General features: G+C 44.4%; 1 long non-coding RNA gene across 1 annotated transcript in view; it reads left to right on the plus strand.

Moving 5' to 3' along the window:
- Positions 1 to 1,831: 1,831 nt before the first annotated feature.
- Positions 1,832 to 17,986, plus strand: part of LOC103465596 (uncharacterized) — a 37,548-nt gene continuing 21,393 nt past the window's right edge. Inside the window, exon 1 of the long non-coding RNA XR_533822.2 lies at positions 1,832 to 2,550. This is a non-coding gene — a long non-coding RNA (uncharacterized LOC103465596). The remainder of the gene's footprint in view (positions 2,551 to 17,986) is intronic.

Raw genomic sequence — 17,986 nt, forward strand, 5'->3', positions numbered from 1 at the left:
GATTTCTGAAAATTATTGTGTTAATTTTTTATACTTAGCATTGAACATTATATTAGGTTAGAAAAAGGAATTTTACTCTATTCTATTCTGTTGATTGTATGTATAACTTTTTGGTTTATTGCAGGAGATCTTTGAATTTTTCTGAGTGCAGAAGAACAAAATGGGTTCCTGTAAGATTAACTTTTTCTTGAATTAAATACAGGATTAAAGGGTTAGTTCCCGAGAATCTATCTGGTGGAAGAGAAAGCGGAAGGGATGTTAGAATTTCACAGCTACCTGTGAAATTACCTTCCTCTGTTTCTCTTTGCCCAGATGGCTGTAGAACCGCAAGAGGCCGGATAGTGTTAAGAAAATATATTTAAAATATGCTAGTTTTAAAATTTAACATAACTTGATTGAAAATAGCCTAATTATAGTTTTAAAATTTATAACTTATTCTGGTCTATTGAGCTTTATTTTACCTGTAGTTAAGGCAGACTGTTTGCCAAGATCTTTGATCTGCCCTCAGTAGTAATCAGTAGGAAGTTCCAGCTTTTCACCCTGATCTGTGAAAGCCATGAAGCAGCAGGACTAGAGGAGTCCCTGTTTTCACTTATTTAGACAACTGGTGTTTGATCTTGTGAACAAATTGCAGGGAGTTTCTAACTTTAAAAAAAGGGTCAGAGACAGGACCTGGTTGGATGAGCAAAGACTCGCCTTATTTGAATAAATACAAGAAGATAAAACTTTCCACACAAGAGTAACAAATCAGATCTTGCCCTTGCAATTTCTCCAAAGATATCGTTGCTGTCCCTATCTCTTGTCTCAGGTAATGAATGTGTGTCTCTATTATTTTGTAGTTTTCTGTTGTATCTTCTCACTTTCTTCCGATTTGGATTAAATTCTGAAATTCTGTGACGTCATCATGCATTGTTGTGTTTTGTCCCACACACGCCACCATCAAGAGAACCCGGGATCCAAACAGGAAGAAGGAGAGCCAGATTCTTTTCTAAATTTAATCACACAAATAATTCTTCATTAACATTATACAGATATAGCATCTTTATAGAAAAAAGATACTACATTGCCAGAAGAAAGTTGTTAAATTATGAGTAAAAAGTCATTTTAATAAGAAAAAAAGTTTCGATAATTACCTGTGATGTAAGTCTCAGCAAGTCTTTCTTTGAAATAAACAGTTGTTTACTTATACAATCATTTCAGCAGATAATTTGATTCCAAGGTGTCAAAAGATTAGATTAGTCCTTATTTAAAAAAACAATACCAACTACAACTTCACAAATGCTCAGTATTCCTTATTTTAGCGCAGTGTGGTTATCATAAAATTACAACTTTATTCTTGCACAACTTATCTCATATTTAGATCAAACAAGTAAAAAAAACCTTTAGCCTTCCCCAAGTGACTGTAGATTGAAGAAAAAGGCCAGGACGTTGACAAATCCTACCTATAGTGTTGATGCAAAATGTTAGTCACTTTTCATCTCTTCTGACAAGCTGAAATATAAGCAATATTGTTGCAAATTTTGCACAATAAATGTTAAACTATATACTTTTTGAAAAACAGTAAGTTGAACAAGCAGACAGGTGATCACTGTTTACAGTTTCAAAAAGTTGTACTGTGTTAAGCCTAAAAATATTATCTGAATAAAATGCAGTGAATCATTTGCACTTTTTATCTTTCAGACTTTGTAGTCTTGATAAAATGTTATTGATTGGGTTAATAAACTGAACTTCAAAAATCTTTTGAGATTTAAAACAATAAAATAGCTGTTTTGATAATCAGGAAGGCTTCAGCCAGTGATTTGTAATAAATGTGATCAGATTTGCAGATTTGCAGTCCTCCTTCAGAGGAAGGAAGGGCACTGGGGGTGCATGAAAAAATGTATCATCCCTGGCTGGCATGACAGAAAACAATTGAGGAACACTTACCTAAAGGGAGCAACGGTAGAATGTTTATGTGTCAGAGGAAGTGTTCATTTCAAAGATGGAGAAATATAATTTATTCCTTGTGCAAGGTAAGGACTCACCATTAACAGAGCAGAATGTCAGCACAGGTGGATAATTAAGTAATCCATGAATACATGAGCAATGTGGGACAATCCACTAAGATCCAGTGTTCCTTTGCCACATCAAACCACTTGCAACCCTTTCACCCCTCGACATAATTTCAGATTAGACCGGAGAATATAATTGCATTGTAATTTGAAACTGTTGCTGTGGTGGAAAATGTTCTGCTCGCAGCCCCAAACTAATGATTCCAGAGAGATGAGCTCATTTTAAACAGGCACATCATCTGTCACACTCTTCAGAGCCGTTACTTTGGAAACTTTAGCTTAATATTTAGTTTGAGAACGGAAGGTTTGTTTTGAGCGGCTTTGTTTGGACATTTCCTTAAAGTGATGAATAACAACTATATCTACATTTCAATCTGTAGAGACTCACGCAGAGAGAGAAACAGCAATGAGACAATTTTATTGGCGGTCGGACACTGGCGGGAGATGTGCGGCCTGAGAATCGCAGCGAGCTTGAATGATCGACTCGAACGAAGCTCAGGTAGGTCTTCCCCCGGGTCCAGTCACTGGTGGTGGAGCGGAGCTTGGAGAGAGGAGTCTTGAACTGAACTTAGTATCCAGCCTTAGCTTGCTTAGCAGCAAAGCTAAACTAGCTAATTCTGCCAGCCAGCTGAACTTATCCTTGTTGCTAAACATGGGCACATCTTACCTCAGGTTTCCTGGGAAAAAAATGTAGTTGTCTTGTTAGAATAAATTTAAAGAACTTGCTACTATTTCAGTCACTTCATATACCAGTTGGATGAAAGCAAAATTGTGTCTCTAATTAGCTTGAATCGAGTTAGTTTGACTAAAGTCCATTTACGATAGGAATTGAGCTGATGTTTTTATATTTCTGGTTTTAACACAGTCAAATTCTGTAAAAATGCATTCTGAGGAGGCTCGTTGGTCAAATTAAAAGTATCTTTTGACAATAACATGTAAGTGGTTATTAAACATACTTGTCATTTAGTCATTTATGGAGTCAGTGGACTCGGGCGACCAGTGGGCAACTTCCACGGCGTCACGAGGAACAGATTGCACAGGGAATGTTCGGGTTTTGAGCCACCAGTGGGTAACATCCATGGAGTCGCAAGGGTTCACCTGAAGAGGAGGGACACAGAGATTTACTCGGAGGCTAAACACAAGGAAACACAGAGAGATCACGAAGGCCTGTTGTACCAAACATTGGTTAACACTCTGGCATCGAAGTGTTGGCCGCCCCATCCTCGTATACTCCACTGATAACCTGTTAGCTTACAGGTGAGCTGAACCACCAGAGGACATTGATCAGGGCCTCAGATGTAAGGCAGCCTCCGGTCGCCCTCTGGTGGATGAAAAGGAGAACAGCAGCAAAATATAGACCACCACCCCGGATTCCAACAGGTGGGTTTTTAGTTGAGATTTAAAGGAAGCCAGTGTTTCAGCTGTGTTCCAGATTTGTGGTGCATAGAAGCTGAATGCTGCTTCGCCTTGTTTAGTTCTGGTTCTGGGGATGCAGAGCAGAACCTGTGGGGTCTGGAAGGTTGGTACAACCGCAGCAGATCTTAAATTTATCATGGTGCTAAGCTATTCAGTGATTTATAAACTAACAACAGTATTTTAAAGTTTATTATCTGAGCTACAGGGAGCCTGTGTAAGAACTTTAAAACTGGTGTTATGTGCTCTATCTTCCTGGTTTTAGTGAGAACACCAGCAACAGCGTTTTGTATCAGCTGCAGCTGGAGGATTGATTTGTTGGACAGACCTGTAAAGACACTGCTGCAGTAATCAATGTGACTAAAAATAAACGCATGGATGAGTTTCTCTAGATCTTGCTAAGACATAAATCCTCTAATGTTCTGCAGGTGATAGAAGGCCAACTTCGTGACTGTCTTAATGTGGCTCTGAACGTTCAGGTCAGAGTCCATCACTACTATAGATCTACAAATCTAGATCTATAACTCTAGACTCTTCCGCTTTAGGTCCAAAGATAATAACTTAAGTTTTGTTTCTGTTCAGCTGCAGAAGGTTTTGGCACATTTATCTGTTTTAAGCATCTATTCAGTGACTGGAGGGGTTCAGAGTCACCTGGTGACATGGTAATGTAGAGCTGTGCATCGACGGGGAATAAAAAGGGTCAAATCGAACAAAAATGAGTACCTCATCTGTACTGACTGGTCTTTACAATTTCACACTGATTTTGACTCAATAGGTCACATGACCTAGACGCTATTGAAGAGAAATACTAAATTTAAACAAAAAAATAGGTAAAAATGAAAATGTTGTTACAATAGAATAAAAATGCATATGCTTCATATCTACAGTTTAGTACAATTACACACAAATTTCTAGTCAATGTGGCACACAATATGGAAGCTATTGAAGTAAACATATTATTGAACATTAAAGTTATTTAAAATATTGAATATGAGAGATTTTAATAGAGGCTAGTGTGTCTCATGTAAAAGCATGAACCACCACTTTTTTGTATCAGTTGGTCACAAGGCAAGACATTTATTAACATTTGTTTGACAGGAGTGTTTGGTTCGGAGATTTGTTGACAGTCCCTAAGTGAACCTCTAAGAGCTTGAGGAGTTAACAGCTCAGCGACTCTACTTAACATGTGAATAGCAACAGGAGATGAATTGTCAGTCATTGGATGAAAAAACAATAAACAATGACATCACAATTCATTACTTACACGTGATTGGTTGGTAGATATCTCCCTATTGGACACACTATCCATCCATCCATCCATCCATCCATCCATCCATCCATCCATCCATCCATCCATTTTCTTCTGCTTATCCGGGATCGGGTCGCGGGGGCAGCAGCTTCAGAAGGGAGGCCCAGACTTCCCTCTCCCCAGCCACTTCTTCCAGCTCCTCCGGGGGAATCCCAAGGCGTTCCCAGGCCAGCCGAGAGATGTAATCCCTCCAGCGTGTCCTGGGTCTTCCCCGAGGCCTCCTCCCAGTGGGACGTGCCCGGAACACCTCACCAGGGAGGCGTCCAGGAGGCATCCTGACCAGATGCCCGAGCCTCCTCAACTGCGTCCTCTCGACGTGGAGAAGCAGCGGCTCTACTCTGAGTCCCTCCCGGATGACCGAGCTCCTCACCCTATCTCTAAGGGAGAGCCCAGCCACCCTGCGGAAGAAAGCCATTTCGGCCGCTTGTACCCGTGATCTCGTTCTTTCGGTCATGACCCAAAGCTCATGACCATAGATGAGGGTGGGAATGTAGATCGACCGGTAAATCGAGAGCTTCGCTTTGTGGCTCAGCTCTCTCTGTTAAGCCAAGAAACTGTCGCACCTGCTTTGTCGTGGTTGGCACTTTAAACTCAGTCACAGCTCTCACCTTGTCAGGGTCAGGATGAATGCCAGATGGTGTGACACGGTAGCCGAGGAAGGTGAGTTCCGAAAGGCAGAATTGACATTTGCTCAGTTTCAATGAGAGGCCAGCAGATTTAAGCCTGTCAAGGACCTCCTCTAGGTCAAGTAGATGCTGCTCAAAAGTTGGTGATGCGACAACAATATCATCCAGATACACTGCACACGACTTATAAATCAGGCCAGCTAGAACATTGTTCATAAGTCGCTGAAAGGTCGCAGGAGCATTACATAGACCAAAAGGAAGGACCTTGAAGTGAAACAGGCCACAATGCGTGATGAAAGCAGTCTTAGGTTTAGCCTGTTCGCCAATGGGGACCTGCCAGTAACCTCGAGCAAGATCTAATGTTGTCAGGAACTTTCCTCTTGATAAAAAGCCCAATGACTCATCCACTCGTGGTAGTGGGTAAGAGTCTTTCACAGTCAGCTGATTCAAACCCCGGAAGTCAACACAAAACCGTGGTTCACGGGGTGGTTTGGTCACAATGACCACAGGAGCCGCCCATGGTCCAGACGCAGGTTCAATGATGTCATCCTTTAACATCTTTTGTACTTGCTCTTCAATGATTTGCTTTTTAGCTGGGGAGGTGCGGTAGGGCGGTAAGTTAACTGGCTTTGCATCCCCAGTGACAATGACATGTTCTGTCAGAGAAGTGCGACCTAGATGATCATCAAACAGATCACTGTAGTTATCTATCAACTTTAACAGTCCATTTTTTTCCTCAGGATTCAAGTTAGCTTCTTCAACTTTTTCCTTAAGTGAGAGCTGTGGAGTGTTCTGTAGAGTCATCGTTCCACACTCAAGATCAGCCTCCACAAAGTCATTTTCACAGGGTTCATCCAGAAATGGGGAATTGTCATCCACAATTACTGTTCTGGTTGGGACATGAATTGTTAGTGAAGTGCGAGTCATAAAGTCCATTCCAAGAACTAAGGGGGATGAGAGGTCCTGCACTATCACAAATCGTTGATAGACTGACTTGCCCATAAATCCAATGGTCAACCAGGTTACACCTAACGGATTGCAGTCGGTGCCGTTGGCCAGTCTTATGGGTGGGGAATGCCACTGATTCTTTAACGACATATTTTGGGTCTTTTCGGGTATCAGGTCTGCGTTTACTGCTGAAAGCGACGCACCTGTGTCAAGTGTGGCCTCCAGAGCTGTTCCTTTAAAGTTCACTCTAACTCTGAAAGGGGTATTCCAAGATGATTGTGAAGCTCCATCTTCAACGTGATTGAGCATAGGTGGTGAACTTGGAACTGACACAGGCAATGAGGGCGGAGTTACTGACTGGGAGGAGGGTTGGCCCTGTGAAAAACTCTCCCCCCTCTGAAGTTTTCCTGCTTTCTACTCACTGGTTGTGTTTCTCACATCATGTTGGCACTTTCTGGTTCTGCAGGTGCAGTTTGGGGATGCTCTCTAGCAGGTCTTGCAGACTGTCGAGTTCCCTGATACTCAGTGGAACAGTTTGGGCATGTGCGGGATGTAACACCAGGCATGGAACATCTAAAACAGGAGAGACCACCATCATTTTTATTTTTCATCTGGACCCTTGATGGTTGTGACAGGCTGGTGCCGAGAACAGAATGGAGCTCATGGGCACGCAGCACCAAGTCCATTACTGACCTGACAGGTGTTCCATACAGTGCCACTCTGTACTTCTCTACTGCATGTTTACAGATAAGGTCAATCTGCTCCTGCTCAGGCGGAGCGTTCCTCAGTCTTTTGAACTCACTGACCATATGGGCCACAAATGTAGGGAGAGGTTCTTCGGGGTGCTGGAAACTGTCTAGGATACCCCTCATAATATTTTCCTGGTTGTCAGCAGGTAAGAACACAGTTCTGAAAAGTCCACAAAATTCAGCCCACGTACAGACATGAGAGCTGAGAACATTAAACCACTTCCTTGGTGCCTTAGCTAGAAAATGTGGTAGTTCTCTGAGAATCTGTGTGTCTGTTAAGTCTAAAGAAGTCTTGTAAGTATTGACAGACTGCAGCCATTCCTCTGGGTGAAGACCACCATCATTAGTGAACACAGGGGGCTCCAATTTTGTTTGGTGCAACGCTGCAGCGAGCACTCTGGTAGTATTAATTAACTCCAGCGAATCCGAATGGGTCTGAGACGAAGCCCTTGTGGTCTGAGTGGGGTCGGGTGCTGAGTCGCATTGCTCTTTTCTCCTGGCATGTAGACTAGGCACATATGGAGTAGATGATGCTTGAGGAAAAGGCTGAGTAATCTGAGTAGCTGGGACTTTAGGGACAGTTTTAGTTTGAGTCCATCCATCCATCCATTTTCTTCCGCTTATCCGGGGTCGGGTCGCGGGGGCAGCAGCTTCAGAAGGGAGGCCCAGACTTCCCTCTCCCCAGCCACTTCTTCCAGCTCCTCCAGGGGAATCCCAAGGCGTTCCCAGGCCAGCCGAGAGACGTAATCCCTCCAGCGTGTCCTGGGTCTTCCCCGAGGCCTCCTCCCGGTGGGACGTGCCCGGAACACCTCACCAGGGAGGCGTCCAGGAGGCATCCTTACCAGATGCCCGAGCCACCTCAACTGGCTCCTCTCGACGTGGAGGAGCAGCGGCTCTACTCTGAGTCCCTCCCGGATGACCGAGCTTCTCACCCTATCTCTAAGGGAGAGCCCAGCCACCCTGCGGAGGAAACTCATTTCGGCCGCTTGTACCCGTGATCTCGTTCTTTCGGTCATGACCCAAAGCTCATGACCATAGATGAGGGTGGGAACGTAGATCGACCAGTAAATCGAGAGCTTCGCTTTTTGGCTCAGCTCTCTCTTCACCACGACGGACCGGTACAGCGCCCGCTTCACAGTAGACGCTGCCCCAATCCGCCTGTCGATCTCCCGCTCCCTTCTTCCCTCATTCGTGAACAAGATCCCCAGATACTTAAACTCCTCCACTTGAGGCAGGACGACCCCCCTGACCCGGAGAAGGCACTCTACCCTTTTCCGGCTCAAGACCATGGCCTCGGATTTGGAGGCACTGAGCCTCATCCCGGCCGCTTCACACTCGGCTGCGAACCGCTCCAGTGAGAGCTGCAGATCACGTTCCGATGAAGCCAACAGGACCACATCATCCGCAAAAAGCAGAGATGCGATCCTAAGGCCACCAAAACGGATCCCCTCAACACCTCGGCTGCGCCTAGAAATTCTGTCCATAAAAGTAATGAACAGAATCGGTGACAAAGGGCAGCCTTGGCGGAGTCCAACTCTCACCGGAAACGAGCCTGACTTACTGCCGGCAATGCGAACCAGACTCTGACACCGGTCATACAGGGACCTGACAGCCCGTATCAAAGGGCCCGGTACCCCATACTCCCGGAGTACCCCCCACAGGGCTCCCCGAGGGACACGGTCGAACGCCTTCTCCAAGTCCACAAAACACATGTAGACTGGTTGGGCGAACTCCCATGCACCCTCCAGGACCCCGCTGAGGGTGTAGAGCTGGTCCAGTGCAGTGGTGGGAAGTAACGAAGTACAAGTACTTCGTTACTGTACTTAAGTACAATTTTTGTGTATCTGTACTTTACTTAAGTAGATTTAATAATGGGGACTTTCTACTTTTACTCCACTACATTTTACAGTAAGTATCTGTACTTTCTACTTCACTACATTTCTACAAAACTGTCGCGTTACTCGTTACATCCAAGTCGCGTTGCTCTTTTTTTCCGTTAAAATGTGAAGTTCAAGGATTTAAGGTGGCGCCGTAAAATCCGATCAATAACGTGACTTACGTGTCTGTTGTGACCCATCGCCTCCACCTTTACTCGCACACGAAGCTTCAAGACATGCGCAGTGGTTTCCTCTGAGCGGGAGGAGATGTCCATCTAATGTCAGTAATATAATAGCGCTGCAAAAATTGGTATGGCGACAAGTAAAATAAGCAGCGCTTCGCTCTCACAAATGGTGGGGACAAGTAAAATGTTAGTTTTTGTGGCGCATCTGTATCTTATTTTGAAGGGATAGGTAAACGTTACCATAGCGACCAGCGTCAGAACGTTTGGGCTGCGGTCGAGAGGAGATGAGTAGAGCTTGAGTCTTAAGTCTGGTTTAGACAAAGATTTAAGAATTGTCAGCCGATTCTCCAAACCTCTGTGACCACAGAGCTGATAAAAGTCCAACAGGTTCGATCGGTTCGTGTGTCCAAGGCAGGAGCAACACGAACCGATTCCAGTCACGAACATCCCGATTCCAGAGGATAATCCAGTTAAACCCCCAACATAGCGGGAATTTAGAATAACCAAACACGGATAACAATGTAGAAGCAATAGTGATAATTTGTGGAGTCATTTTAAGAGATAAAAGACGTAACGAAAAGAAAAGGCGGTGGATAAAAGATGACGGGAGCAGCCGCTCTATTTGCTGCACTATGATTTGGAGGTGAATATGTTTTTTCATAGTTAACATTTTTAACTGAATAAACATAATAATGACCTTTAGATTTAATAATAAACATTTCCACATATTAACTCCGATATCCACCCGACTCAGTTGCGCAATATGTCAGCTGTTTGGGATTCCCCTGTGTTCTTACGTCACCGCGCTTTTTGATTGGCGATGTGGAGGTTCCTCCACCTTTTCCTCAGTGTTAGTAATTATTTAAATGTTTTCATATAATATATTTAGAATTTCACTTTTTCTTTGGTGGTGGTTATTGCATTAGGTTGTTCACTAATTTGGGTGCACACATTTAGTAAACACCTTATGTTTATTTAAGATCGTTACTAATTTTTTTTGCTGAGTTTAAGGACTGGCTGGCAGAAGGGGGTTGGCTGAAAAGAAAACCAGGAAGTGGAACAATCCATCAGGCTGCTGGAAGCAGGGGACTTGATGTGAAACAATCTGCCTCTCTCCACTAATAGCATAATTGCTAAAACCTTTTTGGTATTAGGTTATTTTGGTTTTTATAGTTGTGATAAAGTTAAAATGTTTTACTTTGAATTAGTCATTTATGTTTATACATTATTTGTCTTTGTCTCCTTCCCTACCCCTCCTCGTTTGTGTAGGCTAGCCTGTTTGTAGAAATTCCCCTGTATGTTCATTGTTAGGTCAGTCTTTGGTTTGTTACCTTGAGTTATGTTGCCTTAGTTGATTTCTTTTGGGCCCATTTTGTTATATATTTTTTAGATTTGTTGTTGAACCTTTTTGTTAAGATATTAATTGGAAAAAATAAATAGAACATATTTTTTTTATATATGCCTTTGTCCTTTTGTTTTACTGGTCGGACCGTCACAGGCGACCTGTCACATTCAGCAGGTCGTATTCTCGTTCCCAGACAGGAAAAAGCTCCAAAACTCCAAGACAACCCAAATTGGGTATATTCAGGATTTAGCGGGAACACCAACCCCATCCCGGGAGAGAGGAGACTTGTGGTGCGAGATGCTCTGGAGAGTTTTGGAGACGGGAAGAGACCGGAGAGCAGCGACGCTTTGGATTTTACTAGGAGTGTTTCGGATGAGTTTTTTAGACAATAAGTGTGTTAGTTGGAATTCGTGAGTGTGTGTGCAGTGTTTGTAGCAGTTTTGTTGGTCTGTGTGTCAAAATAAGCCATCGCTACATGGCTGCAGAGCCAGCTCTGATGCACGGAAGAGGAGCAGACAGCCCTCACCCCTGTATACCAGTAAAATGGTCCCACAAGGCATCAAATACAGAACACACACCCACACACAACAGGCTTCTAGTGGCTTTGATGTACCAGTGATGTCACTCATGCTCTATGACATCACTAATGACTCCTTTTAATGCCAACTCATTTGCTGTACATGTCAGAAGAAGAACACTGCAGACGAGATGGACAGAACACGAGAGCAAGAAAATGAGGAGCTTAAACAGACCGTCGAAGCCCTCCGGCAAAAAGTCGAGAGCTTAAACTCTCGCCCTTGCAGGCCTAGTCGCCTGCAAGCACAATATACCCTCCTGGAAAGCAAGTACAGCGCTATCCAGGAGCAGCTGGTGTCAGTTTCTGCACAGCTGGACCAGAGAGAGCAAGAATGTCAGGATCACCGGACGGAGCTAGAAACATCCGAGGAGAAGATAGACCATCAGGCTAGAGAGATGGACGATCTTTGGGGAGAGCTTGACAATCTCCGCGGCCTGCAGCGGACCAATCAAAGAAGAATCAAGATCCTGATGAAGCAGAAAGCAGAGGCGATGGACGAAGTTGTTCTGCTTCGACAAGGGCAGGCAGAACACAAGAAGCAGAAGCCAACATCAGCTGTGAGAGAAGTCGCTGCACGGACAGGCACAGTTTTAAAGACCATGTACCAGTCGGGAACATTGAGATATTTTGTCCCGTTATGGATATTCTAGTTCCACTGGGTTGGTCTTTAAAACTGGTGCTTTCTCTACGAGGGGGTACCCAAAAGTTTCCAGAATGACGCTGCTGCACACGCAATTTTTGTAGTACACGATTCTACCGCTAGTTATTTGTTCAACCACGCCTTCTCAATCAGTGTACCAAGCGGTGTTGATGTCGAAGGTTTCGTTTACCCGCAGTGAACTTTCTTGGAAGAGCTGTTTTGTCCAGCCGTCGTTTTTCTTCATGGAGAAGTTTTATGAGCAGCGCACGGCTGAAGTTTTGCTTCCTGCTCGGGGAAAGAAGCATCGGAAACCGTTCAAATGTTGAAGACCGCTTACAAGATGACGCTATGTGTCAAGCTCAAGTTTACTCGTGGTTCGCACTGCTTTAAAAATGGTGAAATGTCAATTGATCAACTGCTTTTTTACGGCTTCACAGCACAGCTGTGAAGTTTTGCTTCATGCTTCGGAAAAAAAAGCAGTTGATGTTCAATTGACATTTAACCATTTTTCAAGTGGGTGAATCACGAGTAAACTTGAGCTCGACACATAGCGTCATCCTTGTAAAATGTCTTCAACATTTGAACGGTTTTCGTTGCTTCTTTCCCCGAGCAGGAACCAAAGCTTCAGCCATGCGCTGCTCATAGAACTTCTCCATGAAGAAAAACGACGGCTGGACAAAACAGCTCTTCCAAGAAAGTTCACTGCAGGTAGACGAAACCTTCCACATCAACACCGCTTGGCACACTGATTGAGAATGCGTGGTCGAACAAATAACTAGCGGACTACAAAAACTGCGCGTGCAGCAGCGTCATCCTGGAAACTTTTGGTTACCCCCTTGTAAATGCTGGCTTCTCGAGTCGCAGCTGGCTTCTCGAATCGCTGCAGTCTACCCGACTCGCTGGTGGCCGTCCTCGACTTGCTGCTGGCTTCCCGAATCGCTGCAGGCTGCCTGACTCGCTGGTGGCTGTCCTTGACTCGCTGGTGGCTGTCCTCGACTCGCTGGTGGGTCTCCTCGACTCGCTGGTGGCCGTCCTCGACTCACTGGTGGCCGTCCTCGACTCGCTGGAGGCTCTCCTCGACTCGCTGGTGGCCGTCCTCGACTCGCTGGTGGCTCTCCTCGACTCGCTGGTGGCCGTCCTCGACTCGCTGGTGGCCGTCCTCGACTCGCTGGTGGCCGTCCTCGACTCGCTGGTGGCCGTCCTCGACTCGCTGGTGGCTCTCCTCGACTCGCTGGTGGCTCTCCTCGACTCGCTGGTGGCCGTCCTCGACTCGCTGGTGGCCGTCCTCGACTCGCTGGTGGCTCTCCTCGACTCGCTGGTGGCCGTCCTCGACTCGTTGGTGGCACTCCTCGACTCGCTGGTGGCTGCCCTCGACTCGCTGGTGGCTCTCCTCGACTCGCTGGTGGCCGTCCTCGACTCGCTGGTGGCTCTCCTCGACTCGCTGGTGGCCCTCCTCGACTCGCTGGTGGCCGTCCTCGACTCGCTGGTGGCCGTCCTCGACTCGCTGGTGGCCGTCCTCGACTCGCTGGTGGCTCTCCTCGACTCGCTGGTGGCCGTCCTCGACTCGCTGGTGGCCGTCCTCGACTCGCTGGTGGCCGTCCTCGACTCGCTGGTGGCTCTCCTCGACTCGCTGGTGGCCGTCCTCGACTCGCTGGTGGCTCTCCTCGACTCTCTGGTGGCTCTTCTCCACCCTATGGTGGCTCTCCTCGACCCTCTGGTGGTTTTCGACTCTCTGGTGGTTTTCGACTCTCTGGTGGCTCTCCTCGACTCGCTGGGGGCTCTCCTCGACTCGCTGGTGGTTTTCGACTCTGTGGTGGCTCTCCTCGACTCGCTGGGGGCTCTCCTCGACTCTCTGGTGGCTCTTCTCGACTCTCTGGTGTCTGTCCTCGACTCTCTGGTGACTCTTATCGGCTCTGTGGTGGCTCTTCTCGACTCTGGTGGTTTTTGACTCTCTGGTGGCTCTTTTCGACTCTGGTGGTTTTCGACTCTCTGGTGGCTCTTCTCGCCTCTGGTGGTTTTCGACTCTCTGGTGGCTCTTCTCGACTTTGGTGGTTTTCGACTCTGGTGGTTTTTGACTCTCTGGTGGCACTTCTCGATTCTCTGGTGGCTCTTCACAACTCTCTGGTGACTCTCCTCGACTTACCTGACTAAAGTCTTGATCTACTTTAGCATAAATTCATCATTTGTGTTTTAAGAAGGGATGAAAGTTATCGATTGAGTTAATCTAAAGTTGATTGATTGATAGGCCCGTCACAATAAATCAGTTCATTATATAGTAAATTAAAACAAACCCAATATTTTCAGTTTGCATTATTTATCGTTTTTCCAAAAACTGGATAATTCTTTAGTTAGACGTTTAAGACAATTTTGTTTCCAGAGATTTCATAATTCATTTTATTCGCTTTATGTATACCATTTAAAATGTTTTCCACTTCCAGCGTTTAAAGTTTATTGATCTTTGAGAATGTTCTTGTATTATGCCAACACCATTATATTAATTAAAAATGGTTTCAAAACAATATCATCGTTAATCGCAGTACCTTCTGGGACAATTTATCGTTCAGCAAAATTTATCATGAAGGGCTAAATTTTTCATAAAACAATAAATTTAACAAAATAAATTACCATTTTGTCTCATCTGTTAAATACAGGCTAAATGAACAGAAATGTCTTTATTTTTCTCATGATAGGTCCATGGACACATACTCCCGTCGATTTTACTGCAAGACTCCGCCTCCCCCAGTCTCACTTTCTTTTTTATTTTTTTATTGATTTGTATAACTTTGTATAAAACATCAAAAGAAGTAAACAAAAACAACCCACCATAAATCAACAAGGAGCACTGCAGTATTCGCATAAAAACATACATGTAGCCTACATACACAAAGTACAGACAGACATTCCCGGGCCTGGTTCCAAGTAGTCAAACTGTTGGACAGCCAAGTGAGTAATACATAAGACTGAGATTCCAGATCCAACCATAAAGAGTTCCCTCTATTCATAAACCAATTTGATATGATTTTAAGTTGTGCTGACCAATAATAAAATTGCAGGGATGGTAATGATAGCCCTCCAAGATGTTTTGGTTTAGTTAATATAGAAAACTTGACTCTTGGCTGTTTATTGTCCCAGATAAAGCGAGATAAATAAGAATTTAGTGATTTGAAGTGTTCAGAGGATAAGTAGCAGGAAAGATTTTGCTATGAATAGTTGAGTCGCGGAAGGATGTTCATTTTTATAGTGTTAATTCTCCCTTAGAAAGAGGTTGGTAGGGAAGCCCAGTTTATTAAATAAATTTTTATCTTCTGAATTAAAGGTGAATAATTAGTTTCAAAGAGATAATTGAGATCAGGTGTAACAAAAATACCCAGATATTTGAAGCCTCTCATAGACATTTGAAAGGGAGATTGCATCAACCTTTCTGGGGGGATGCTGAAAGGGGTGGCGACAGACTTTCCTAAGTTGATTTTGTATCCTGACAAATCACTGAATGTAGCCATAGACTCCAGGATAGCTGGAATTGATTTCTCAGAATTGCACAGATACAAAAGCACATCATCTGCGAGTAATGAAATCACATGGTTTCTACTGCCTATATTAATTCCAGATACATCTGGATTAGTCCTGGTGATCTCGGCCAGAGGTTCAATAAACAATGTAAACAATAAGGGTGAAAGGGGGCACCCCTGCCTACAACCGCTATGATTCTTGAAGGGCTCAGACATCAAACCATTTGTGTTAACTGAGGCTGTTGGGTCTGAGTAAAAACTTTTAACCAGATTGATCAAATTTAGGCCCAGACCAAATTTATATAACACCTGAAAAAGAAAAGGCCATTCAACACGGTCAAAAGCCTTCTCGGCATTGAGGGAAACAATTACTGTTGGCTCTTTGTGAGTATTAAGGTACTGAACAACATTAAGAACGCGTCGTATATTGTCTGTGCCATATCTCATCTTTATAAACTCCGCCTGATCTGGGTTTTTTATTTTAGGGAGGATGTTTTCCAATCTCCGGGCTAATACTTTTGCCACAATTTTATAATCGACATTAAGTAAACTAATAGGTCTAAAGGAGGAACAACGCAGGGGACTTTTACCTTCTTTTAAAAGCCAACTAATGGAGGAGTGTCTCCATGAGGGGGGGGATGCCATTTCTCAAAATGTCATCAACAGCGGGCATGAATATTGGTTGAATCTCAGGCCAAAATGACTTAAAAAATTCCAACGGAAACCCGTTGGGTCCAGGACATTTTCTGTTTGGCATAGATTTAATTTCAGCCCAAACTTCCTCCGGAGTGATAGCAGCATCTAAGAAGACACGATCCTCTCCCGTGACAGAAGGTAGAGATATACTGCTGAATTAAGAGGCGACATCTTCTGGGTCAGCCACGTCCGTGTCGTATAGTGTTACGAAGAACATAAGGTAGCCGTTGATGTTGTAACTGTTCTTTTTATTGCCGAGTGCTTTACGCGGACATGCCGGTTAAACTGTAAATAACGTTAAAAAAAAAGACAAACAAAACAAAACGTCAATACTTAATATTGCAATATTCAAAGGACACAAACTTAAACACAGGTTTACATCATTAATATATAACTCGCCACCAGTGGTGGGAAGTAACGTTACTGTACTTAAGTAGAGTTTTCGTGTATCTGTACTTTACTTAAGTAGATTTAATAATGGGGACTTTCTACTTTTACTCCACTACATTTTACAGTAAGTATCTGTACTTTCTACTTCACTACATTTCTACAAAACTGTCGCGTTACTCGTTACATCCAAGTCTCGTTGCGCTTTTTTCCGTTAAAATGTGAAGTTCAGGGGTTTAAGGTGGCGCCGTAAAATCCAAGCAATAACGTGACTTAGTGTCTGTTGTCACCCATCGGCTCCACCTTTACTCGCACGCGGAGCTCCAGACATGCGCAGTGGTTTCCTCTGAGCGGCAGGAGATGTTTGTTTAATTGATAATAGCTGCATAAATCATAAGATATGGCGACATGTAAAATAGCAGCGCTTCGCTTTCACAGACGGTGGGACTTCGTACAACTTTTAGCGTCACTTGGAAGGAAAGCTTAAAGAAAGGTAAGATCTGTGGACGTGATGCTAGCAAAGCTAGCTGTTCAGAAACACATGTTGCATCTGATGAAAAAAAGTTGTCACTCATGCGCTGAATTATTGTGTGGAGGTGTTGACTGAGGTGTCGCATATATGGGACAACGCTGTGACCAAAGTCTGCAATATAGTGATATAACATTCAGGAACGATCCGATTCTTCTGGACGGATCTTTACTAAGTCCTAAGGACTGAAGCCGACGAGGGTCCCCGTGGTCAATCAGTGTTGCTTCCTAAGTGGACAGTTTGATTTCACAGAAGTTTGATTTACTTGGAGTTATATTGTGTTGTTTAAGTGTTCCCTTTATTTTTTTGAGCAGTGTATGTGCTCAAAAAAGCACATACACTGTGCTTTTTTGCGTATATATATATATATATATATATATATATATATATATATATATATATATATAGTGATGTGATTACTAATCACATCACTAATTATGTGATTAGTCATAGATCCCATGGGTAGGATCGTCAGGTGCCTAACAGTCATGCTTTTGGACTTTGGGAGGAAGCCGGAGTACCCGGAGAGAACCCACGCATGCATGGGGAGAACATGCAAACTCCATGCAGTTACTATGAACCCCTGGAGATCAGGCAGGAGAGCGACAGGACTCGCTATGAAGTCCTGGAGAAGTGTATTGCATATTGCATTTTCAAAAGTGTAGTGGAGAAGTTTCCGACCTCGCGTCTGAATACTGGTGGCTGCTTCTGTGGCTGTGGCTGGTCTGAAGCAGCTCCAAAACACGTGATTAATGATGTGATTAGTGATCCCATGGGTAGGATAGGTGCCTAACAGTCATGCTTTTGGACTTTTGGGGGAAGCCGGAGTACCCGGAGAGAACCCACGCATGCATGGGGAGAACATGCAAACTCCATGCAGTTACTATGAACCCCTAGAGATCGGGCAGGAGACGGACAGGACGCGCTATGAAGTCCTGGAGAAGTGTATTGCATATTGCATTTTCAAAAGTGTAGTGGAGAAGTTTCCGACCTCGCGTCTGAATACTGGTGGCTGCTTCTGTGGCTGTGGCTGGTCTGAAACAGCTCCAAAACACGTGATTAATGATGTGATTAGTGATCCCATGGGTAGGATCATCAGGTGCCTAACAGTCATGCTTTTGGACTTTTGAGGGAAGCCGGAGTAC

This window comes from Poecilia reticulata, chromosome 5, assembly GCF_904066995.2.
Source record: "Poecilia reticulata chromosome 5, P_reticulata-male-v2, whole genome shotgun sequence".
In the NCBI taxonomy this organism is placed as follows: Eukaryota; Metazoa; Chordata; class Actinopteri; order Cyprinodontiformes; family Poeciliidae; genus Poecilia; species Poecilia reticulata.